This window comes from Balaenoptera borealis (assembly GCF_965194805.1).
Source record: "Balaenoptera borealis genome assembly, chromosome: 6".
Lineage (NCBI taxonomy): Eukaryota > Metazoa > Chordata > Mammalia > Artiodactyla > Balaenopteridae > Balaenoptera > Balaenoptera borealis.
This window is the reverse complement of record NC_138863.1, coordinates 60,311,055-60,336,846: the sequence shown is the minus strand read 5'-3', so window position 1 is coordinate 60,336,846 and position 25,792 is coordinate 60,311,055. Positions and strand designations below refer to the sequence as shown.

At 38.2% G+C, this 25,792-nt stretch overlaps 1 protein-coding gene across 5 annotated transcripts in view; it reads left to right on the top strand.

Moving 5' to 3' along the window:
• The window catches only part of RAPGEF4 (Rap guanine nucleotide exchange factor 4), a 308,486-nt gene that overhangs the window by 109,094 nt on the left and 173,600 nt on the right, over window positions 1–25,792 (top strand). The window contains exon 1 of one of the 5 annotated variants that reach the window (XM_082395394.1): window positions 8,521–10,256. The exons of the other annotated variants lie outside the window; for them this stretch is intronic. The gene's annotated coding sequence lies outside the window, so the exon portion shown is untranslated. Of the gene's footprint in view, window positions 1–8,520; window positions 10,257–25,792 lie in introns of those variants that run through there. 5 annotated transcript variants of the gene reach the window in all.

Below are 25,792 nucleotides of genomic sequence, written 5' to 3'. Positions count from 1 at the left end.
GAGGGTTGATAAATAGGTAAGAATGATTTCTTGTTTGCCTATCCATATCCAATATGGATTTTAGCTCATTATCTTGGGGAGTGCTATCATGACTGTTCTTTGGGATTTTTTTTCTTTTCTTTTCTTAGCAGAGAGGAATGAAGGGCGCCTTTCTGGTTCTGGACAGGTTTCCAAGGCAGTTTGATTTATGGATTAAATCAGTCTCAGATTTATGGATTCTAAGTAATTCCAGAGCCTAATCATTGGTTTACCTCTTAAACTCTAGAAACTGATTTATAGTTCCCACTATAAAAAAAAACACAGTACGTTAGAGCATAGTAGTACACATTGCATTAATTTAAATATCTCCAGGTTTTCTATTGCCTATAACCAAAATGTGGAAAACATTCTAACAAGAGACCTTCATTAGTGTTAGTAATATACTAAAAGCATCTCTGAATGATGTGGCCAGAAGGCACATCTCAAATAGGAAACATTTGCTCTTTTACACTAATGGATTATTTGTAGAGAAAGTGTATATGCATTTTATGGAACACTAGTAATGAGAGTAAATGAATAACAGAGTCAGTTTTTGATGTTTGCACTCCAGTTTGAAGGTCTATGATAAAGGGCAGGAAGATTACTCCCTTCCGCTCCTGGTCAAGCCTGCATCCTAGTATACTCTGTTGGTGAAGGCACAGCCCCTGGTCCAGCATCAGTAGGACCTTTTAGACCCTCTCTCCATCATCACAGAAAGGACGCTATCCTGACCTGCTGTGGTCACTTAGTAACCCTGTGACCTTGGGCAAGTTACATCTCTAGACTTCTATTTCCTTACCTGGAAAGTGGTTGTCTGTGGATGAATTAGACATTTTCTAAGGTCATTCTACTTAAAATTCTGTGCCTCCAGTCGTAATGGGTTGTCTCTGATCCAGATTCCTCTCCGTGGTCTCCACGCATCCAGGGATGGGAGTAGGGGAAACCAGTTCCCGATTGGTTCAGAAGTCAGAAGGCATGAATTATGGTGAAGCCGGCTCGCAGGGGCACAGGGGCCTTCTCAGGGCTCTCTGTTTTGATGAGCCTGCCAGTGAAGACAGACTGAACCTTTGACCTGACCTGGGTTTTTAATTCTCCCCACTCTCCACTTGGTGGGGCTGCTGGGAGGGATCTCAGGGGCAAAAACATCTGGAATATGCTCTTGATGACTAAAATTGAAACTACCTTTGTTTAAAGAACACAAAGGAAGAATCCTTTTCATCTTATTTGACTTAGAAAACAAATAGACTCTAAACATTGTGACTTTTAAGTGTTGATATATTTTTTGCTTTAGTTAAGGGATTTTTATTTTTTTTAATTACAAAGTACAAATATTGTTAAAAATTCAAACAATATGCCAAAGATATTAAGTAAAAAATAAAAGTCCTTTCTACTCCACTATCTAGAGCTCTCCACTATTAATTAACACTTCTGTTTGGGTATTTCCCGAAATTTTTCTATGCACATGTCAATGCAGTTATCATATATGCATATCTTTTTTGCACTGAAAATTAAATTCTACTGTAAATACGATTATGCCAACTGCCTTTTTTTCCCTACGTACATGTCTCTCATGGATAGTCTGCCATAAGAGTACTTATAGATCACAGCAAATCATTTGTTCATTAGACACAACAACTGGATTTGTTTATATAACTGTATAGACATTATAGATCCCATATTAAAGTAATAACTCTGTAGACAGTGTCACTCTAACAGACTTCATCTTTCTATTTTAGAAATGTCAGAACTGGCCATTCTCTAAGGCATCCCAAGTGTTATTTGCCCTGAAATCTTTCATAACCTGGGCCCCCAACCAAACATAATCTTATTCCTTGAAGTAGCTCTCTTTAAGCTCTTCTGACAAATAAACCTATACTCATTTTCACTCCCAGATTTTATATTTAGACGTATTTTTTAAATTTTTGCTTAATGCTTATATAGTGCTTACTGTGTGTCAGGCACAGTTCCGAATTTCAAATTTAAATTCATTTGATTCTTATAACAACTATATGAGGTAGGTACTATTATCCCATTTTAGATTTCTTATGATTTTTGTATAGAAACAATTGTGTTATCTGCAAACAATGGGAGTCTTATTTCTTCCTTTCTAATCTTTATGCCTATTATTTATTTCTCCTGCCTTATTATACTGTTTACGACCTGTAGTACAAGGGTAAAGAGAAGTGGGGAGAGTGGACATGTTCTCCTTGTTACCGACCTTAGGGGAAAAGCATTTGACTTGCCACTGTTAATATGATTTTAACTGCAGATTGAGGAAATCTCCTTCTGTTTTTTTTTTTTTAAATCATGAATTGAATTGGTATTGAATGTTATCAAATGTCTTTTCTGAATGTATTCAAATTCTACATGGTTTTTCTCTTTTGTTCTGGTAATACAGTAAATTATAATAATCCATTTTTAAGTGTTAAAGCTGCATTACATTCCTGAGATAAACTGTATTTGGTCATGATGTAAAACAGGTTGATTATCCTCTTTATTGCTAGAGTTTATTTGCTAATATTTGTTAAGGATTTTGGAGTCCATATTGAGCTGTAATTTTCTTACAGTATCTTTGTTAGATTTTGGTGTCAGGGTTATGCTGGCCTCATAAAATGAGTTGGGGAGTGTTGCATCCTGCTCTGTTTTCAGAAGAAGTTTGTATAAGAGTAACATTGTTTTTTCCTTAAATGTTCTAGAATTCACCATGAAATCATTTGTGCTGGGGTTTTCTTTATGGGAAGGATTTTGATAATATATTCAATTACTTTAATAGATATAGAGAAGTATATCTATTATATACTTCTCTAGATTTTTAATTTCATATGTCAATTTTGGTAAATTCTTTCTTCAAGAAATGTGTCCATTTCATCTAAGTTTCCAAATTTATTGACACAAAGTTGTTTCGTATAGTTGCTTATTATCCTTTCAACATATTAGGATCTCTAGAGAGGCCTTCTTTTTCATTCCTGATACTGGTAATTTGTAGTCTCTCTTTTAAAATTTTTCTTAATCAGTCATGCTAGGAATTTATCAATTTTGTTAATCTTTCAAAGAACTAACTTTGGGTTTTCTTAATTTCCTCTATTTTTCTGTTTTCTATTTCATCAATTTCTGCTCTTTTAAAAAAATTATTATTTCCTTCCTTCTACTTACTTTGGATTTAGTTGGCTCTTTTTTCTAGCTTCTTAGGTAGAACTTAGGATCATTGCTCTTATCCCTTTATTATTTCCTACTATAAATGTTTAAAGCTGTAAGATTCCCTCTAAGCACTGCTTTAAATGTGTCACACAAATTTTGATATGTTGCATTTTCCTTATGGTTTACTTTAAAATATTTTTGTATTTCCCCTGTGATTTCTCCTTTGGTCAATGAGTTCTTTAGAAATATGTTGTCAATTTCCAAATACTTGGGATTTTCCAAATATCTTATTGCTTTGAGTTTAATTGAATTATGGTCAGAACACATACTTTGTAGAATATCAGTCTTGTGAAATTTGTTGAGACTTGTTTATAGCACACCAAATTGTCTATCTTGGTGAATGTGCTGTGTACAGTCGGAAAGAATGTCTATTCTGTAGTTAGTGGAGGTGTTCTATAAATGTGAATTAGCTCAGTGTACTGGATGGTGATGTTCAAGTTTTCCATGTCCTTACTATTATTTTTATCTTGTTGTCCTATCAGTTATTGAGAGAACAGGCTTAAAATCTCCAACTGTGATTGTGGATTTGTCTATTTATTCAATAATTTTGTCAATTTTTGTTTCAGAATGTTCTATAATTCGGCACTTATGCATTTATTATTTTTATTTCTTCCAGGTAAATTGCCTCCTTTATCATTATAAAATCTCTTTATTTCTGGTAATACTCTATGCCTTGAAATCTAGTTCATATGATGTTAATATAGCCACTCGAGCTTTCTTATGCTTTCTCTTTTTTTTATGCTTTTATTTTCAGATTATCTGTTCTTTGTATTATAAAATATAAGGAGAACATATAGATTAGTTTTAATTTTTATCCATTCTGGCAATTTTCTTTTTAATTGGAATATTTAGTCCATTTACATTTAACATAATTGTTTATATGATTGGATTTAGGTTTACCAGTTTGCTCTTTTTCTCTTTGTCCCATCTGCTTTTTTGTTCCTCTTACTTCCTTTCCTGCCTTATTTTGGATTAATTGAGTATTTTTTAGAATTCTGCATTAGGTTGGTTCTTCAGGAAGCAGATGCCAAGATGGCACTATAGGTGCAAGAAATTTATTGGATGCAATGCCGACAAAAGATAAAAAAGAGAGAGAGCAGGTATCTGACACCTGTGAAGGGAAGGTGGAAGAAAGGAGGGGTAGGGTAGAAAGAGCCTCAAACTGCGCTGTGATTTTGAGAAAGTCTCTTCCAGCCTGATGGAGGGCTTTGGTGCAAAGACCGCCTGTAAACAGTTTTGCACTGGGCAGAAATGGCCAAGTGCTAGTATCCCTGTCATGTTCAGTCATTGACTAATGGTGAAGAACATGGCTTTGATTCACAAACAGTTGATCCCAAAGGTGCTGCCTTTGGATGCTGTCAGCTGACTGTACTCCTTACAGCTCATTAGCTTGCTTCTTCTGGAAGGGAGACCTAAGCGAGGCACATTCATGGCTGCCATGAATTCCATTTTAATTTTTCTATTGGCTTTTAAATTTCTTTGTATTAATTTTTAGTGGTTGGTCGGGGGATTACCGTATATATTTTTAATTTTTCACATTCTACTTAAGAGTTAGTATTGTAGTGCTTCATGTCAAGCACTGGAACATTGCAACTGGGATAGTTCCATTTACTGCCTCCTCCAGCCTTTGTGCTGTTGTTATGTATTTATGTTATAAACCCAACAATACAGTGTTATCATTTTAATTTAAATAGTTGTATGTGTTTTGAAGAGTTTCAAAGAAGTGTGTGAAGTGTGTGTGTGTGTTTTATATTTACTCACATATTTAACACTTTGAGTGATCTTCATTCCTTTCTGTAGATCCAAATAACTATCTCGTGTCATTTACCTTTATAATGTTGAAGAACATTTCTTCAACATTAATGTTGAAGAACATTTCTTCAACATTTCCAATAGTGCAGATCTGCTGGTGATTAGGTTTTGTTTTTTCTGAAAATGTCCTCATTTAGCCTTCGTTGTCTAAGAATATTTTTTGCCAAATATAGAATTCTAGCATGTCAGTTGTTTTTCCTATTGGTACTTTAAAGGTTTCATTATGTTATCTTCTAGCCTCCATTACTTTTGATGAAAAGTTAGTGTAGTTTTCTCTTGTTCTTGCCATTTTCCTCTAGTTGCTTTCAAGATTTTATCTTTGAATTTTAGCAGGTTGAATATGATGTGTTCTGGCATGAGTTTTTATTTTGTTTTGTTCTCATTTATCTTGTTTGCAGAGTGCAAGGATTTTTGAATTTGCAAATTTATGTCATTTTTTAAACCAGATTTTCGCAAATTTGGATTATTTCTTCAAAATTGCTTTTCTTGCTCATTCTTTCCTCTCCCATTTTTCTGGGCTTTCAGTTACATGCATATTAGACCTTACGCTATTTTATTCCATACTAGAACGTGAGGTTTTGTTCCTTTTTAAAGTTTTTTTCTCTCTTCAGATTGGATAATTTATATTGTTCTATTTTCAAGTTCACTGATACTTTTTTTATGAACATTTTTTATCTATTTTAAAAAATTTTATTGGAGTATAGTTGATTTACAATTTTGTGTTACTTTCAGGTGTACAGCAAAGTGAATCAGTTATACATATACATATATCTGCACTTATTTTTTTTCTTTTAAGATTCTTTTCCCATGTAGGACATTACAGAGTATTGAGTAGAGTTCCCTGTGTTATAGAGCAGGTTGTCATTAATTATCTATTTTATATATAGTAGTGTGTATATGTCAGTCCCAATCTCCCATTTTATCCCTACCCACCCCCCTTATACCCTGGTAGCCATAAGTTTGTTTTCTACATCCGAGTTCACTGATACTTTTTATTGTTTTCTTCCAATATGTTGTTAGGTCTATCTAGTGAATTTTTTTTCAGTAATTGTATCTTTTAGTTATCAAATTTCCAATTGGTTCTTTTTTATAGTTTCCCCTTCTCTGCTGAGATTTTTAAGTATCCTTTAGCACAGTTATAATAACTGCTTTAAAATCCTTGTCTGCTAATTCCAATAGCTGCATCATCTCAGAGTTGGTCTCTATGGATTACCATTTCTTTTGAGGATGGGTTACATTTTTTCTATTTCTTTGCATAACTAGTAGTTTTGGAACGTACCATGGACATTGTGAGTGAAATGTTATAGAGCTTCTGAATTTGGCCGTAGGCCTTTAAAGAGTGTTAATTTTTTTGTTTTAGCAAGTAATTTGTTATTGATGGAACTCAAATTCCAAATTTGTCTTCCCTGTGACAGATAGCAGCAGGATCTGTTTAGTTCTTTTCACCTTAGCTGGGCTGCTTGAAGTCTGCTCCACACATGTATAGTATTGGGATCATTTGGAGATTTTATCAGATTTTGTGTATTGAATTTGGAGCTTCCCCTCTGTGGCTTTCTTCTCTCTGGATTTCCTCCCTCATTTTTCAGCTGCTCTTTTCTCTCTGAACTCTATCCTCTGACTCCCCAACCAGTAAGATGGCAAGTTTCTACCTGAGATATAGCTGCCCTGCAGAACTGATTGACTGGGCCTGCCCTTAGTTGAAAAGCTGTTAAAAAAAAAAAAAAAAAAAGGGTAACTTATGGAGAGCCCTTCTTCCAAGTGTCAACCCCTCTTTAGTTTCTGCCTGCTCTTGGTCATTCTTCAGTGTCCTCAAATAGATATTGTTGTTGTTTTAATATTTTATCTGGAGTTTATAATTGTTATCTCTGAGAAGGTGTTACTTTCATGACCAGAAGCAGAACTCTCTAATATCCCACTTTACAGATGAATTTAAAACACACCCACACTATAATAAGTTTAAGTACCTTACCTAAGGTCATACAGCTGGTAAGTGGCAGAGCTGTGAGTTGAACACAGTAGTTTGGTTCCAGAGTCTTAGGATTTCTTACAAAGGGAGGTTTTAATGGTATAAATTATTAGGACAATGTCAAGAAGCATAGGACATACTCTGGGACTCATGGGGCCTTGTGGTGTCAATTCCTTATGCACTGGACTGTCTCAAGATTTCATTACTCAGTGGATGCTTCATATGTCTTTGGGTTTTTGCATTATTTTATGTATGAGCTTATACATAAACTTATATAAGTTGCACGAAAGGATCATGTTCCTCTTCGTTAACTGCAAAGTAGATCTTTAGGTTATGAAAAATCCCATATTTTCAGGGCCCTGTGGTGTTGGGCTCCTTGGTCATCTTACCTAGAAACTGGTGAAGTTTATCATATGGTTGTTTTAGTGATTAAAATAAAGAGAACTTTTGAAGGAGAGTAATGTCAGCAGTAATGTAATGAAAGTATAGGAAATGTTTATTGAAGAATCTCACAATAGCAATCATGGGATTGATTGTTGACTTTAAGAAATGTAAGACTATTTAGCTGATATGAGCCATAGACCTTGGAAGCATAAGAATACCAAGCTCGAGCAATACTTGTTTTGGAGTTTCTGCTGCTTCTTATTTGTTTCCCTTTTTCTCCTCTAGCCTAAGTCAGTTTCAGTTAACATTCATCAAATATTTAATTTCATCTTATTCTTCTTACCTCTTGATTTTATCTTCACTTTGCATTTTTGAGTCTGACTTGCTTCATACTGATTTTGTCATAGTTTGTAAGCTGATTTGTGAAATAGTGAGATCTTATTCACGTATGTTACTTTCAAACTAAAAGAAAAGGCCTGTGTGTTTGCTTCTGGAATTCTCTTGGCATCCCACACCAGTGCTCGGATACCATGCTCAAGCTGACTGGCCAGTAAAGAGCAGGGGTTCAAGACTAGATTGATTGATGATTCTGAATCCCAGCCAGTCAGTTCTGGGAAGGTGGGCTTATCTTCCGAGTGAAATAAAACTAAGTCCTTGAAGGCCGTGATAAAGATTTTGGCTTTCATCCTAAGAATAATGGGAAGCTATGCAGAGTTTTAAGCAGCCGAGTGAAAAGCCCAGATTTAAATTTTTTAAATCATTACTCTGGATGTTTGTGGAGCAGTTCATATAAACAAGTTCTAGAGGGTAGAAATTCATATAAACGTGTAAATTATTTATTTATTTATTTATTTTATTTATTTTCGGCTGCATTGGGTCTTCGTTGCTGTGCACAGGCTTTCTCTAGTTGCGGCGAGCCGGGGCTACTCTTCGTTGCGGTGCACAGGCTTCTCATTGCGGTGGCTTCTCTTGTTGCACAGCATGGGCTCTAGGCGCACGGGCTTTGGTAGTTGTGGTTCACAGGCTCGGTAGTTGTGGTTCACAGGTTCGGTAGTTGTGGCTTGTGGGCTCTAGAGCGCAGGCTCAGTAGTTGTGGCTCATGGGCTTAGTTGCTCTGTAGCATGTGGGATCTTCTCAGACCAGGGCTTGAACCCGTGTCCCCTGCATTGGCAGGCAGATTCTTAACCACTGTACCACAAGGGAAGCCCTAAATGTGTAAAATTTAACCCAGGGATACAATCTAGAAGAATACCCTGGATAGTCTTCAAGCAGCCCTCCTGAGTATTATCTCTCCTGACTACAATTCTGAAAAGAGCTGGGAAGTAGAAAGTTCCAGACTGAACCAGAAGCAGAACTCTCAATATCCCACTTTACAGATGAATTCAAAATACACCCACGCTATAAGTTTAAGTACCTTACCTAAGGTCATACAGCTGGTAAGTGGCAGAGCTGTGAGTTGAACACAGTAGTTTGGTTCCAGACTTCGGGGGGTGCAAGGGCCTGGAATGTGAGTATTTTGAATTTCTGACAAGAGGCATTGTTTTAATAATGAAAAATTGAAGCAATGCAAATATCAAGGAATTAGAGACTTTAATATTCTAAATCTACGAAAAGTGACAAGTCTATATATTATGTCTGTGTGGAAATACATATGTCATAACTTGTTAATTTTCAAAAGCAAAATTAAAAATGCAATATAATGTTTAAAATTATTAAAACAATCATGTTTTAACAAAAATACACAAAAATAGAGACGAAACTTATTATACTTGGTTATCCACCAAATGCTGCTGCTTAATAGCTGTTAAAAAGTTTTGTTGCTTAAAATGTGAAAACAAACGTAGTATTATTTCAGTCATCATTGGAAACCCGAGTTAAAAGTATTGAGATGCTGCTAAGACAGCAACGTTTTCAAGAGATTAAAAACTTCCATATGAAAAATGTACTGATATATTTCCTCTTCCCAAACATTTGTGGAGCTCAAGAAAATTTTAAATGTATCTTGAAAGGACTGACAACTCCTGAATTAAATAGAGCCTTTTGCTCCTGCTTCAGCTGGTTTGTTGATAGAAGGTTACAACAAGGTTAATAATGATTTGTTTGATTTTTTTTTTCCCTCCAGTTTTTTATAGGATTTTATGCTTCTTGTGCGCAACTTGCTAAAATCATGGCACGCATATTCCACATTAAAATAAACATTGAAGCGTGCACGTGTAAAATAAACATCGGTGGGGAAAGGAAGAGATTTCTTAGGGAAAGAAAAAATCACCGAAAGGTGTGCTGCACCCTGGGCAGTAGGTTGAGAACCATGTTACTCTGTTTTTGTAAATAGTGTCAATTCTGTATTCTGGGCTGAAAAACTGGCAAGTGACAGCTTTCTCTAGTAATTCCTGAGGCCATCTCTACTGTTTTAGAGAATAAATCCTAAATAGACATTTGAACTAAGATAGTCTCGCCGGACCTCTCCTTTTGCAACTGACTTCCAGCCTCAATGGGATATTGAAGAGGAGACTCCGTAGAATAAACAGTGGAATCCTTGTCCGGGAATGACTGCCTGGCAATTGTTTCATGGAAAACAGGGAGGGGTGGGGCCAACAGCCCTGCTCTGTTCACTGGCTCTTTAATTTAGATTACCAATGATAAAGCCGGGGCTACGGCTAAAGAAAGGTAGGATGCAGACGCAGGAACATTAGTGCTAATATGCTGCAGAAAGACGAGATAAATCAGCCCAGCTCTCATACATCACCGAGAAGCTGACTGCAACTTGACCATGTGCCTGAGTAGTCCCATCAGTGAGAAGAGCAGAACATGGATTAAAAATAACTAGAATGTACCTTTAGGGGCAACTGCCGAGCTGGACCTGGGAGAAGTGTCTGGCGTAAGTTTCAGCTTGTTTTATCCACGTATTTGCCAGTGTGTTCCCACGCAGGGAGCTTGTTTCTCTTTCTGTGTTTTCATGGAAGCCTCAAGCATGTTTATTTACAGTCCTAGACTTCATTTTGTATAAAGGGAATACCAACCTAATAAAGTTCTGAACAGAGAACAGTTTAGCCCAGGGTTTATCCAGGAGAGAAATGTGAAAAAGTGATGTGATCATTACTGTCTATAGGAAGCCTGTGGGTGAGTTTTGTTTTGTTTTTTTTTGGTTTTTGTTTTGGGGGGAGGTGAGGGTTAGAGGAATAGATTTTAAATTAAAAACTCAGTTCTTTTGCCACTCATTTGAAAAGACGTATTGGTAACCCAGCTTTTCACTCCTCCTGTGGTCTTTTGTTTTGAAAAACTGTTTGAATATGTAAGCCAGACTGCTCGAAACGCATTATATTTTTATGACTGGGATGTTTGTATTGTTTCATATCTGTTATTAGACAAAATAATCATAACGGGTGTTTTCTATGGACCTTTTTATATTCCAAAATTAAGTACAGATGGTAATTTCCAGCAGTTTTAAAAATTTGTCAATTATTTAATTTAGCATCACTTAAGCATCTGCACAGGGAGAAAGCTGAGATGGTACAGAAACTGAATAAGCATTGATTGCTCGTCTGAATTGCATCTTTAAAGTTTTTGCCTCAAATCTCTGATTTCACAGTTTATTTTTACCAAATTAGATTATCATATTTCATTATCAAGGCTGTGAATGGGTGGAACTCTCTCAGATAGCCTACATTTCCTGTTAGAACAGCGCGTAAGGCGCCCGCTGATTGTTACTCAGAGGGAAATTCTCATGCCGGCTTCACCGAGAAGATTGCTTAAATAATGCATGGGCAAGAGCGAGGCAAGATGGAATTTATGGCCCAGACACTGAGTTCAGGCTTTTGTTCGGAGGAGAGACTACATAAGTGTGAGCATGTAACATCCGCCAAGGCTCCAGGGGAAGGGCGTAACTGAATGAGATTAGTAGCCACATGGTGCTGTCCATGTTATATCAAAACAAGCCTTAAAACAGTCCACTGAGTCTCTGGTGTGGTTTGAGGGAGGGAGGAAGGGGCAACTGGAAGTGTCCATTGCAAACAGAATCCCCTGACCGAAAATTCCATGGGACAGACACAGGAAGTGACTGTGATACAGGGAGCAGGGTGGCCCTAGGGAGAGCGGGGCTGTTTGAGTGATGAGAGGCGGTATGGCAGTCTTGTTAGGGAAGAATAAACCTTGACCAAACTGCAGCATTCTATATACTGTGTCTTCCATCTTGTCCTAATTAGAGGAGTTTGTCTGCTGAATCCTAATCTCTTTAATTGTTGATAGAGCAGGCACGTGACTTGCTATAAATACACACGAGCATTCATTTCTGAAATAATGGCTGTTGCCAAATATATTAGACCAACAGGAGTGCTGGACTAAGGAAGGCTGTGCTGAATAGTTGAGTTTTGGAGGTGATGGACCAGTTGAGAATCATCGCACAGCTGGGCCAGCAGCTGCACCCAGTGCTCTGTCAAGTTTGGCCTCCAATTTCCTTGAACGTGTCCTTGTTTGCCAAAATGTTGAAGGTAGCAAGAACTTGTTTCAGAGGAGCCCACCGCAAGTGAAAAAGACCTTTTCCAAGGAGTCTTTGTCGAGGTGTGTAGTCAACAGCAGCAGTGGTCAAATGAGGGGTTGATTAGGCAATGGGAAGTTTGAATAACCCTAAAAATAAAAACCAAAGACGAAGTTGTAGAATGAGGTAAGCTGGCAGGAGACCAGAGTACATTAAAAGGCTGCTTTGGGTCATCACTGTCCTAACTAAAGGACGTATGGAAAAATCCCATAATAATATCCAGCAATAATTATGTTTGTAGTTAGGAAAAAATAAATAGGCCTGTGGTTGGAAGGCAGCCCAGTAACCTCCACGTCTTTGTTTCCTAACAGTGTATTTTGGTATTCTTTGGGACTGGGTCAGGAGGAAGTGTCAGAGCATTTTATATTAAGAAGCATCCTATGACAAGCCAGAAGGAGAGAGTAACAAAGACTCTCCTTCCATTCCCTGGTGCTGGCTTGAGCAGGTATTTATTTAGCATGTGCTATGTATCTAGCATGTACTAGATACACACTCTGACCAACTAGATTATAAACTAAGAGCAGACACTTGGATTTCTACTTCTCTGACATAAATTCTATCTCTTGAAAGCCATTGCCCTTGGTACGGTAATAATTGCACATGTGTCTAATTCCTTGACTTTAAAGAGATTAAGTATAAAATCTTTGTTACGTAAATGTTTTATTTTCCTGTTATGACACAGGCACCTCCTTCCTCTTCAAATTTGAGAGCCAGTGACTGCAACACTTACAAGTTAGGTGATTTGGGACAAGATACTTAACCTTTGGGAGAGTCAGCTTCCTCATTTGTGACATGAGGAAGGTAACATTTATCATGCAGGATTGTGAGAATTAAGAGGTGTGCCTAAATGCATAGGAGGTGCTTTCCTGCCCTCACAGAATATTAAAAGCCGGATAATTGACCGTATGGACTGAGTGTATGGTGGGGCGTGGGTTGGGGTGTGGGGAGAGGGTGGAGAGGGGCAGGAGAGCTGACTAGGAGAGGGTAACAGAATCTTCAATGAGAATATGACCTGAGACAGCATGGTGCCGGTGGGAACTCAGAAAAGGATGAATCTGAAATACGTTTTAAAGGGTAAATTGACAGAATGTGGTAGCTGATTATATTAAAGTAAGGTAAAGAAGGAAGATTATAAAGAAGAACTAGTCATGGTGCTGAGGGAAAAGGTCATGGGTTTGTGATAATGGCAAGGTATGATGTGTGTGTGTGTGTGTGTGTGTGTTCTCCAAAACTCAAAAAGCTAAAACAATACAGTCCTTCAGGGACTTAAAAACTAAGAGAACATAGGAAGAGAAGAGAAAATTAGAGTGCCTAGTTAACTTATGTAAAGGGAAAGAAAAAAATCAATAATAAACCAATAATAACAGGACTATTGCTGACAATAGAGTGAGAATTCAAAGGAATTGCTTAAAATGGCAAATCTATGTTTGGAGTTTTTCCCAGACAAGACCCACAATCATCAAATAATAAGGCTTTTCTGCAATCTTGGAACTCATTTAAGTTTTCCTGAGTCAAAAAAAATGCCACCGAGGGGATACAAATAGTGTCAGGGTTGGGAAGAAAAAGAACATGAAGAATGGAAATTCTCAAAATAGCTTGGTTTTAAGGAGGAGATGGGAGCCAAAAGATGGCTGGTTGACCTTTCAGAACTTAACCATTCATTATGACTTGTCAGAAAGTTTGGCAGCTGTTTTTTCTTAAATAACTTACTGTGATTTTTCAGGAAATTCAAGCAGGAATTAAAACCGTGCCAAACCCCCAACTGGCAAGTAGGTTGTCCAAAAGCTCATTTGCAAATCCTTTATCAGAACAATGTTGTAAACATCTTTGGGCTCCTTTTCAAAAGTCTGCCTAACTCATCCTACAGTAGAAATCATGTACATTTGTGATAAAAATTAATAGCAAAAAGACTTATGTTATTAATTAAAATATAAGCAATACCGTAAGAATGGAAAATGTTTTGAATGCGAGTACTTGGGAAACGCAGGTTGATTACAAGATGGTATGCGCTGTGGCTATTTTTAAATCTGTGTCCATTTTCACTGACTGTAAGAGACTTTGACTTCTTCAGTTTTGAAACGTAAGGATTTCCTTGTCCTCAGTTTCAGGCATGTCACGAATTTCATCTTTAACGATATGTGCTATGACCAGGATTGCTTTCACAAATTGAAAAAGGAAAGGGAATGAGGATGAGAGAAAAGGGGGAGAGAAAGAAAGATACCTATGGTAGCTGGGGCAAAAGTTCAGAAACAGAGGAGGAACAGCAGGTTTAAAGAATGAATGAGAAAGATATTGCATGAAGGGAAATTAAGGGCGTTTTGAACATTGAAAAGAGGAATACGGCCATCCCTCCGATACGGGTATCCATATCCGCAGATACACAGGGCCGACTCTACTACACCGTTTTATATAAGGGATTCAAGCATCCGCAGATTTTGGTATCCGCAGGAGGTTGGGGCGTGCTGGAACCAATCTCCCGTGGATACTGAGGGAATGACTGTATATAAGAATGTGCTTGCTGCTTTCGAGGAGTAAAAAATAAAGGCAAATATTGGGCCTAATAGCTTCCTGGATCAGCCACTAGGGGGTGCTTTAAGACTTAGAAGTTTCTTGAGTGGGTGATATTGCTCATGTGACTGGTAGACCTGAGAAATCTCCTAGGAACCTTTGGTCCCCTTGAGTTTTACCCTTTTAGCCCCCTCTTGTCTCCACTTCCTTCCCTATTCAGTGTGGATACCAGGGCCTATTATAATATTTCAACCACCTTCTTAGCAGTATTTTCAGTTTTCCCGTTCATCCAGTCAATAAAGATCTATTGAGTGATTCCTGTTTGTCAGTCATTATAGTATTAGATACTTAGAAATGAACCTTTCTAGTATTAGATAGTTAGAATCTTGAAACCTACCAGGCTGGATACCAACCCTTAATCCAGTTGTGTGCTTTCTCCTGCTTCCAACCAGACTGCTAAGCACTGCCAGAGAAAATCATACCACTGTCCAGATGGATGCTATGGTAAATTTTTGACCTCCAATCTCAACTGGACCCCTCGGCGCAGTGAAAACTTTTCTACTTTCTCCCAGTCTTTGACCAAACCGCCTCTCCACCTCACTTTCAGCAGATAGTCTCACATCTTAACCATGCAAGATGTCAATTTCCTGCCACCAAATCTGTTACCTGCATAACCCAACTAAAGCCAGTTGGCCTTGAGAACAGTTCAACATGGTGAAAGTCAAACCTGACCCAGAAAGCCTTGGAAGACAGAGTCTTTACTGAAAAGTTCTTAAGGAGTTAACCAAGACGAAGAGGAGAACTAATCTCAGAACACATAGCCAGATTTTTTTAACAATTGTTTTTACACCTTTTCTCCCCCAAAGTCTGGCCCCTCGTGGCAGCTGTCAATTTATTCTTTCCCTCTGTCCTCCTCCTCTGCCCCACACTAATTCACCTCATCTTACTCCTGTCTGTCTTCTCTCATCCCCTCATAGGTAGAGCAACTAGTCTCTCTTGGTGTCGGCCATTTTCCTCCCACCTCGCACCTCAGTCAGCACAAGTCATAAAGAGTTCAGCAAACAAATTCTCCTTTTTCTGAGTGAAAGGAAGAAGGCATTGCAAATATGAGTAATCTAATATATATTAATTAAAATTGTCCATTTGTATTCATCCATCCTACCTTTCAGTTAGAGTAGAAGAGGTTTTCCTCTTCTGATTCCTCCACCTATGTACAGTTTCCTCTATTTCCTGTATCTTTGAGCTTTTCATAACTAGGGGATCCTTCTCATCAGAGTGTACAGGGGCTCCAGCCACTCCAATCTTTAAAAAAAAAAAAATAGGACAAAACCTTCATCTTCCCCATATACTCTTTTATCTATTCTTAGCATTTTCTCCCCTTTTATAGCCAAACTTCGTAAAAGGATTGTCTACATTTGTTGGGTCCATGTCTTCCCTTTCTAAACACTCCTCAACCCACTGTGATTTAAATTCTACCCTGACCGCTTCATGGAAACCCCTCTAGCTAAAGTCATCTACCACCTACTTGTTCTGAATGTGAAGGAGATTCTCATTTTTTAATCTTTCTACAGCACTTGGCATCAGAGATCATCCTCTTCTTCTTGAAATAGAGCTTTCCATTGACTTCTTTGTGCTCTCCTATTTCTTGATCTCTGTGGGCTTATCTTTCTTTATGTGCTATTAAAATACAGGTGATATTCGGGGTCACTGTTCTTTTCTGACTTTGGGAGGAATAGGAAGGGGTTTCCATCCATTCATGAGCCTTCTGTCAGTATTTGCATGCTATTGACTTCCGTGCTTGGGTCACAGTAGCCCTCAACTCAGGAAGCAAGATAGAGATTTGTGCTTAGAGATCCCCTCCTCACTCAACTGGGATTTGACCCCAGAATGGAGCAGTCAGGGGATGGGCCTCTTTCCCTGGCCCACACCAATAATTTGCTGAGTTGCTCTTCTCTCCCAAAACACCTCCCTCAAACATGCCCCCACCATCAATTCTGTTGTATTGATCTCCTTTGGGGCTGAAACACTAACTCTGAAATCATACATTCTTCCCTACTCTATTGTTTATACTATAAACCACATAGAATTTGTCCTTCTAATTAAGCCAAAGTTTTGGAACTCAAAAGCCTTTTCTGTCCCCAAAATGGTAAGTAAAACAAAAGATGCTTTGACTTTCTGTGCTTTGGATTTTTAAAAAATTTATTTAGACACTCAGTTGGTTTTCTGTTTCCCTCAGGACTTCTTGTGTCCTTGGGGGAACATTGAGTGATTCTGAGGCAATGCAGGGAGGGAAGGGGGCAGAATGTCACAGGGTCAATGAGATACAAACTCTTTAGTGTTTTAACCTACACTGGAAAGTAAAAGAGGAATGAGTTAGTTTTACTTGTGGTCCGAGGAATCATCCAAGAGAAAAGACTCTTGAACCTAAACACAAAGGTCCAAGAACATACCGCTTTGCTTTATCTAAGCAGATTCCTCATTATCCACGTGTACGTATATATCACTTTAAAACCAGAGATGATTGGAAGATTCTAATTTTTCAGCACTTTGTGAGTAAAATGGATTTATGGCTGAGGATATGGCTATGTGTTGGATCTTATAATAAATTGTGGTGAGAGAACTAAATCTATTGGCCTTGTCCAGCTTCATCTCGATTAAATAGGCACAGACTATTGTCCATCCCAGCCAATCTATAAAGGTAAAGGGGGTAACATTTAAGAAATTGTATTGAACCTTTGAGCTCTAACTACATTTTGGAAAGGTTTCATGTGACATGGAAGAAGTCTGGTAGTCTGGGTCAGAAAATTTTTTACATTTTTACTAAACATCTTTAAAGCCATTTTGGTTGAAGAATCTAGAATATATTTGAACTTCATGAGAAAAAGAAAGTGGAATATGTTTCGTAAATTCATATGTCATACCTAAGTTAATCCAAATTTTAACTGTTAATCAGTGACAGAGAAACTGGAGTGGGTGTGACATGCTTCAGTTGTTGGGCTCTTATCGTCCAGGCTTGCAACTGCACTGTGAACAGATTGGAATCAAAAGAACAGATTACTGGACCACCTAACAAAACAAGCATCCCAGTAATCAATCTCTGAAATAATAAACGCATGAATTAAATGTTTTTTGGTCAATATTATTCACACAACTCATGTCCTTAATGATAATCCTTAACTGAAAGAAAGACCTCTACTTCAAGGTTCATTTGCAATCCACAGAAAACTCTAAATTTCTTTTAACATCCCAGTGCTTCTGGAAAATACGAGTCCTGTATTTCATTTTGCGAAATTAGAGCAGACTGCATAATAACCTGCTCTTACATAGCACAGACCGTCTCTGCTTTTTCATTCTGAATTTTAATAAGAGAAAACCTAGGGGGTGCAGGCAGAGGGGAAGGAACCTTCGGGCTGGGGGGAGGGGAGGAGTCATGTGCATAATTCTCTCCTGTTAATTGTGCTCCTGCTTTCTTTAAAGGTGTACCTCTTGCACAGAGATCCAAACCATGGTGGCAGCTGTTAGTTAGACTTTGACCCTCCCTGTTACTTCAGAGGACAAAGTTGATAATTCCAGTATCATCTTGACTAAGTAGGGGTTCTGTAGTTTTCCTGTTCTAAAAGGGGACCATAGGAAGTGTTTTGGACTCTTAAAAACAAAAAAACTCTAAAAATCGGTGGTGGTAAAAATATGAGGGTCTATTGAGCCACATTTGGAGCCCTGCAGAAGGAAAGGTTTTCCCCAAATATCAGCGTCAGAGCAAATACATCAGCAGCCTCAGCCCTCTCTGCGGCCGAGCGCTGTGTTGAGCTACAAAGACAAGCAACTCATCTCCACGACTTACTGTTTCCAGCAAAATTTAGCGAGGTTGTGAAGTGAGTCCTGTGGTCTTCAGACCATCCTGTGGACGGCAGTTCTTCCAGAGACTCGAGCAATGCTATAAGCATTCATGTGTGTCATTTTGCCTTTACACCTAACTGAGATCCTCCACAGCAGTTTCTGATATTTGTTCAGAAATTGGAGGGTAGCTGGCTGGAGAAGCATTTTTCCAAATCCATGCTACAGTTGAGAGCTGGTCCTAAGTTCCAATAAGAGAAAGGCCACATTTTCCTGCCCCTGGTCAACCACAGGTCATAGCATTAAACTAAGATCTTTAATTAATTTGGTCATTTTTGAGCATAGCAAGCACAGCATTCCCCAGCTAACTAGTATTAGCCAACTAACTTCTTTCAGGTGTGAGGAGAGGTTATAAAACCTTTGTTCTTTGAGATGGTCCTCAGTCTTGGAGGAACTGGCCTCAGTTACCCAGTGTTCCTGTAAGTTATTCATTTGCTTTTTTCCATTCATTAACTCCTACTGTTTGCCAGGCATTAGTCCAGACACATCTTTAGAGCAGTGAGTAAGACAGATTTATGATGATGGTAAAGTGTTGACCCAAAAAAGCCTCTTCAGAAGGCACTTTTATTAACACAGGAGCTCAATATCATCACTTTATATTGTCCATAGCTTTTGTGGACAAGGAAATTTTTCTTCATCCGAGTCATGTACCGTAGAGGGAACAGGAGGCTTGGGATCCTTTGTTTATAAAATTGCAGAAATGCTTCTTCAACTTGAGACTATACAAGGACATTTACATGACACAACCTAGGTCTCATTCTTGTTTCTCCATCTTTAATATGAAAAACAATTTTTTTAAACATCTTTATTGGAGTATAATTGCGTTACAGTGGTGTGTCAGTTTCTGCTTTATAACAGTGAATCGGCTATACGTATACATATATATCTCCTCCCCATATCTCCTCCCTCGTGCGTCTCCCTCTCACCCTCCCTATCCCACCCCTCTAGGTGGACACACAGCACCGAGCTGATCTCCCTGTGCTATGCGGCTGCTTCCCACTAGCTATCTATTTTACGTTTGGTAGTGTATATATGTCCATGCCACTCTCTCACTTTGTCCCAGCTTACCCTTCCCCCTCCCTGTGTCCTCAAGTCCATTCTCTATGTCTGCATCTTTATTCCTGTCCTGCCCCTAGGTTCTTCAGAACCATATATATATATATATATATATATATATATATATTTTTTTTTTTTTTTTTTTTTAGATTCCATATATATGTGTTAGCATACCATATTTGTTTTTCTCTTTCTGACTTACTTCACTCTGTATGACAGACTCTAGGTCCATCCACCTCACTACAAATAACTCAATTTCGTTTCTTTTTATGGCTGAGTAATATCCCATTGTATATATGTGCCACATCTTCTTTATCCATTCATCTGTCGATGGACGCTTAGGTTGGTTCCATGTCCTGGCTACTGTAAATAGAGCTGCAATGAATATTGTGGTACATGACTCTTTTTGAATTATGGTTTTCTCAGGGTATATGCCCAGTAGTGGGATTGCTGGGTCATATGGTAGTTCTATTTGTAGTTTTTTAAGGAACCTCCATAGTGTTCTCCATAGTGGCTGTATCAATTTACATTGCCACCAACAGTGCAAGAGGGTTCCCTTTTCTCCACACCCTCTCCAGCATTTATTGCTTGTAGATTTTTTGATGATGGCCATTCTGAGTGGTGTGAGGTGATACCTCACTGTAGTCTGATCCGCACTTCTCCAATGACTAGTGATGCTGAGCATCCTCTCATGTGTTTGTTGGCAATCTGTCTATCTTCTTTGGAGAAATGTCTGTTTAGGTCTCTTGCCCATTTTTGGATTGGGTTGTTTGTTTTTTTGATATTGAGCTGCATGAGCTGCTTGTAAATTTTGGAGATTAATCCTTTGTCAGTTGATTCATTTGCAAATATTTTCTCCCATTCTGAGGGTTGTCTTTTGGTCTTGTTTATGGTTTCCTTTGCTGTCCAAAACCTTTTAAGTTTCATTAGGTCCCATTTGTTTATTTTTGTTTTTATTTCCATTTCTCTAGGAGCTGGGTCAAAAAGGATCTTGCTGTGATTTATGTCATACAGTGTTCTGCCTATGTTATCCTCTAAGAATTTTATAGTGTCTGGCCTTACATTTAGGTCTTTAATCCATTTTGAGTTTATTTTTGTATATGGTGTTAGGGAGTGTTCTAATTTCATTCTTTTACATGTAGCTGTCCAGTTTTCCCACACCACTTATTGAAGAGGCTGTCTTTTCTCCATTGTATATTCTTGCCTCCTTTATCAAAAATAAGGTGACCATATGTGCATGGGTTTATCTCTGGGCTTTCTATCCTGTTCCATTGATCTGTATTTCTGGTTTTGTGCCAGTACCATACTGTCTTGATTACTGTAGCTTTGTAGTATAGTCTTAAGTCAGGGAGCTTGATTCCTCCAGCTCTGTTTTCCTTTCTCAAGATTGCTTTGGCTATTCGGGGTCTTTTGTGTTTCCATACAAATTGTGCAATTTTTTGTTCTAGTTCTGTGAAAAATGCCAGTGGTAGTTTGATAGGGACTGCATTGAATCTGTAGATTGCTTTGGGTAGTATAGTCATTTTCACAGTGTTGATTCTTCTAATCCAGGAACATGGTGTATCTCTCCATCTGTATCATCTTTAATTTCTTTCATCAGTGTCTTATAGCTTTCTGCATACAGGTCTTTTGTCTCCTTAAGTAGGTTTATTCCTAGGTATTTTATTCTTTTTGTTGCAGTGGTACATGGGAGTGTTTCCTTAATTTCTCTTTCAGATTTTTCATCATTAGTGTATAGGAATGCAAGAGATTTCTGTGCATTAATTTTGTATCCTGCTACTTTACCAAATTCATTGATTAGCTCTAGTAGTTAATATGAACAACAATTGAAAGAGCATAGAACAGCCTACATGGAGAAGAACTTCTCTCCAGGCAATGTTTTCTAAAAAGCCAAGCTATCTACTTTTGACCCAACTTGAATTGTGACTCCTAAGTTTTTGCACACTTTAGAAAGGCTTGACTTCCTGCTAAAGTGTTTGCCAAAAGATGAACAGTAACACAAGAAAAACCCATAATCAAGGGCCTGGCATCTTGTAGGTGCTTGATTAAGTGTTTGTGGTTCAGAATCTGAAGCCAACCAGAATCTTAATCAGAAAGCCAAAGGTTAAGTTAAAAAACAAAACTGACTTTCCTCCCCTCTCAGCAAGCCTCTGGAACGATTCATTTCCTTTTCGGTAAAGTATGAATGCTGATCCTTACCTCGTGATGTTTTTAGAGGCCTAAATAAGATAACGAGGGAAAGTTCTTCATCAACAGTCAAGTTCTATTCACATAGAAAGTTAATGATGGAAAAGAAAACAAGCTGGAGGCCTTGATAAGTTCTTCTGTATTGTGTTCTTGTTGAAAAGTAATGAGTTTAAAAATAAATAAATAAACAAACACTAACAGGTACTATTTTGAACCCCTCAAAATGAAAATATTGGAAATCTTTTCGTTAAAAGTTCCTTACCTGTGGGTAATTTTTATACTTGTATGTTTGAGGAAATATACTTGTATATTTTGAGAAAAATAGTAGAAAGCAAAGGAAGTCCAAAATCTTGAAGAGACTTAATGTTAGATTTTGTGTTGAAAATCACGGAAAGTTGGTTTCTGATATTTGGATATCTTCGCCCACGTTGCTGTGGGTGGAATGTGGGGCTAGGGAGTGTATTCAAGACAATTTGCCTTAGTCTTCAGGTTGTCAGCCCAATCTCTAAGCTAAGCTCTAATCCCTAAGCTATTTGGCCCCTTACTGCGTTTTGGTGATTTTTATTAAGTTAAACCATGCAAAATGGCTGATGTTCAACCACTTCTGACCTCCAAACATGGTAATTTCATATGTTCAGCCTAATATAGTTTTATTTCTGCTACTGAATGGGCGTTCACTTGTTTATCCGCTCAGTCTGACGTAGACATCTGGAGGGCAGGGATTGTATCTGATACCTAAATCGAAGTCTGGAAGTCTGAACTCAGGCAGTGTGAAGTATGAAATGTACAAGGAAAACGTCTTTCCATGTGAGCTGCAGATGCTATCACTGACACCTTTCATGGAGACAGTGCAGAGGAAATCATAGGTGCTTAATAGCTGGGGGGTCCCCTAAGGGTGAACTCTTCGCTACATGGGAGTGTTCAGCTCAAACTAGGGGCAGTCCTGGCAACTCTGGTACCCTGAGTGTGCTGCATCACCCTCAGGTCACCTCATTCCTCAGTCCCATTTCCTTCCCTATGGCCTCACTTCCCTCTGCTGTTGGCACCACTGTGCAATTACTGATGCTTTTGCCTGCAGCTTACCCAAACAGAGGGATTTAGGGTACCCTACTGCACTGCTTTTCAAGCCTTTTTAAATCATATCCCGTAATATGGTAACCCATCGTAGGAATACATTTCATATTATGACCCTGTACACTATACTCTATTACATATTACGTATCTATCCATATAGATATATCTATATCATATACATATATTGCCAGGCCAATTCCCAGTTTTGAGAAGCTGTCAATCTTGTCTTTTTGGAAATGAGGGTCCAGTTAAACTTGTGGAGACTTTTATGCCTCATGGGAGAGGGGGAAAAAAAATGCCAGCTCAGTCTTTAAGCTTTTTATCCCTCTTACACAGCCGTGTGGTCTGTATCGGTTTATGTCAGGATTTGTTTTCTTTTTCCTGTTTTGAAGAGGCCACAGCCTTGCATATGAGGCCCAAGATGGGGCTACGGCTACAGTAACGACGCTCTGAAATCCATATATTTAATTCTAGGTGTTAATGCCTCATTTCAGTTGCTGTGGAATGTTTTAGAATAACCACGAATATCACCAGCAATCTGCTGCCATACGCATGGATATAACCGTGTGGGGTTATTTGTCTTTATGCCTGTTTCTTATTCCTAAAATGACTTTATGGTTTTATCCTATCTATAAGTTGAGATTTAAGTTTATTAAAAATCCTATGGAAAGCCATCTAACTGAGTGTAGCCTAGGCACTGTGCTAGTGGAATCCGCAGCTTGGGAATATTTAGGTTTTGATCAAAACTGCTGAACTGTTTTGAAAAGAGCTATAGCACCTTTAACTCAATTTTAACATGTGGTATAAAACTTGTATATTATTCGAATTAAGAAAAATTCTATTAGAATTAAGAAAAATAGACATCACTTGCTGCCTTCAGATTCAGATAACCTACTTAGATGTGACTCTGCTAGTGGCTCACTGCTTTTAATTCACAGAGAATCATATATTTGCTAGGGGAAGAAAGAGACAGTTACTTCTCTCTGTAGGGCTCCATCATGATCAGACTAGGCTGTATCAGATCTGAAACCCTGCTAATCAGGCAGGAACGAGAGGCATGAACAAGACTTTCTTACATGGGTGACTTCAGAATGGATTCAGAATGTTGCTTAGGAGAGAAACTTGTGAATTCGCTTGCCTTCCATTTCCCCTGATTTTTGAGGTGTCAGGGCTGTCAGCAGAGTGTTTTGATGGGTATTGGCATACCGTCTGCCAGTGAGAGAGCTGACTCAAGTGAAATGTGGCAGTCATAGGAAATTTCTTTTCAAGAACTTGGAGAAATGCCTCACAGAGTCCAGGGTTAGGTGGAGTGTAGTGAAGGGCAGGGCAAAAAAAATCTAGGTTATTTATCTCAGATTCTGCCCTGTTTTATACCCTTCAGCCAGTCATTGAATCCCTCTGTGCTTCCAGTTTCAATTGTAAAATGGCAATAAGGTCCCCATTTCAAAGGCCTCACAAAAATGGATATTATACATTTTGACAAAAGAAGGAGACTAATTGCTTTTGGCACTGAAGGCAATTCTGAAAAGGGGAGTTGCAACAAAATTTTGAAATGACCGTATTATTGAAATAAGAAAATGGCCATCCAAGGCAAATATGTATTAAAACTAAGATAAGTCCTTCGGATCCAAAAAACATTCATTGAGATGCTTCTATATTCCAGACGCTTTCTAATGTACTCTTACATGGTTATTTAATCCTCCCAATAGGGCTGGGTGACAGTTGGTTACTGTTCTGTTTGAGATTTTTATGAATAAAGAAACTGAGGCTTAGAGACGTTAATCAACTTGTTCTGAGTCACACAGCAGGAAAGTAGCAGAGCCCAGGTTCAAGTCTTCTGATGTTGGGTCCCGCATTCTTCTCATGTACACCCCCTGTCTTTGATGTGGTATTAAAAGATAATAGAACTTCTCTATCTAAAATAAATCCCATTTCTGAGAAAACTAAATAATTGAAGTACCTGTATTTAGTTTCTAAATTATATGTTTCCAAATTTGCTTCATTCTCTACTGAAGTCAACTATTCTTTAAAGTATAGATTACCATATTGTTTCAACCTTTTTGTTTCTATCAGATGCATTTGTTAATTGTCAGCGGTTTTTACTGGTACTTTTAGCATCTATTAACAAAACTCTTCAGGGGCTTAAATGTACAATACTATTATTCTTTTTTAAAAATGTATGACTGCCTGACTTCTTGTGAGTAATCTTAGCAGCTTCGTTATGCCGATCTTAATTATTTACAACTTTTAAGGAATTTTTCAAGCCAAATGGATAGCCTTCTAGTTGCCAAGCCCTGATTGTATATACTTATGATATATTATTTAATACTTAAAAGGGGTTCTCTTGCCATCATGCTGTCCTACAGAAGCATGTAGAAGTTATTGTTTCACCAAACATGCCCTCCCTTTGCCGTGAGTTAGATGTCATGTTTTTGAAATCTTGTCTGAGAGCATGAAAAGCTGAGCATATTCTTGCTTTTCCTTCCACCTTCACAAGCAGCAGTGGTGTTGCAAACTCATCTCACCCAGGCTCTCTTTGTCTATCAACAGTTCAGACTGACAGGAGCACATTTATTCAATGCCCATTACTTGGGTGCATTAGTCAAATGTAGCTGATTGTTCTAATACACCACCAGCTCAGGCGAGGTAATCAGGCTCTTTAATTGAAGATGCTACTTTAGAGGACAGAGTGTAAACCATTGAATACCAAGTCCAATAATTTTTTCACAGTGAATACAATGTGTCTATGATTGCATCCTTAGTACAGCCAGACAAAGAGAGAGATGGCTGATATTCACGAGTAGGCATCCGGAGATTCCTAAGAACCCTTTCTAAGAGTCATCCTATTTTTCATCTTGTCTTGAAATAGTCTCATGTTTTCTTACTAAAACCTCGATTCAGAGGGATGTTGCTATGTATGTGCATACAAGTACATTTAAGATTACAAGTAAAATATAAGAGAATTAGAGAATACTTTGGAAGCCAAGACATCTCAGCTGTCATCCATTTGTTACAACCTTGGCATAGTCATTAGACTGTACTTTGTAGCAACTATCAGAGCAGCTGCAAGTCTTTCCTCCTTGGCCCTTCAGCTGCTACCCTCTCTTTCCTAATCCAACAATAACATGTAATCATTTAGCACAGACTCAACATATGTACAG